Below are 1,300 nucleotides of genomic sequence, written 5' to 3'. Positions count from 1 at the left end.
GCAAGGATATACTGAAGAGTGATTTTGTCCACAGTGGCCAAGGCACTACAAATGTCTTACAGGCAGGCAAATAATTTTCTATCCTGTTTTCTCTGCCATGTCACCAAAACCTGTGTTCCTTAAAGTCTCACTGGTTTTGTTTTTACCTCTTGGCTAATTTGTAATCTAAAGTGTGGTTATGAAACACACATAGGCTTAGCTTTATTGTGAGGAATGGTTCCCAGATCCATTGGGGAACAAATCATAATAGAAAGCTGCAAATGTTTGCCTCTAACAAACTGTCATAGTTACACTCCACCATAACTTGACAGCTTTTCAATGAAGAAAAATTGTTAGTTCATTGATGAAACTGGCATTGTTAGAAAAACTAGTTCCTGTTGTATATAAATAATGACAATGAAAGATAATGCCTTTTGTAATTTTTCAAGAGACTTATTATTAGAAAGTCCCACAACAGGGAATAACAGGCTCAGTTGTCACTGATTTTTGTGATTCTGTATTCCAAAGCAATTTGATTTTTTTTTTCTAATTTGAAAAGGTTTACTTCACTGGGAGAAAAGTTTCATTGGTGATGTTCACTGTTTAATGTCTTACAAATAGAGATCTACTATTCCAACCAATTTAAAGCCAGAAAATAGCAACCAGATTGACCTTAACTTGAATCTATGTTGACAAAGTAATTCAGTCAGTTTGTGAAGGATAAATGACAAGATGTTCAAACATTTTTATGTTATGGGAAACTACATGAGTGAGATGTAGAAAAGAATGTATATTCTAATAACTCAATAGGAAATTTCAAGATATATTGCTATTCACAATGAATTCTAAAATTTACAATTCAATTTTAATGGTGACAAACATTCTTCTGTCATAAGACAATACATGCCAATAATAGGCAAATTTATTTACCTAATGTAAGAATGTATCTAGATATTACAATGTGCTCAAGTATATTGAGTACATTGAGCCAATCATAAATTTTAGGAACAAAATAGCTAATCAAATTTAGTGTTTAAAAAACCAAATGCATTAACAACTTTCTTATGAAAATCCCACTCTTGATTAGCTAAAGTAATAAAGCCATAAACTAGTAAAATATAGATGGTTCTCATACATAGAAAGCAAAACATTTAATCATTTCCTCTATTAATTATTTTACATAAATAGTAGATTCAACCATTGCTACATCCTACTGAACTCCCAGTGATGTTATTTTAAAGAATAAAGACATGGCACCCTGGAGATAAAGTTGAATTCATTCATTCATTAATTCAACAAATATTTACTGTACTGGACACTG

Source organism: Macaca mulatta, chromosome 12 (assembly GCF_049350105.2).
Source record: "Macaca mulatta isolate MMU2019108-1 chromosome 12, T2T-MMU8v2.0, whole genome shotgun sequence".
Lineage (NCBI taxonomy): Eukaryota > Metazoa > Chordata > Mammalia > Primates > Cercopithecidae > Macaca > Macaca mulatta.
Note: the sequence above shows the minus strand (reverse complement) of the source record.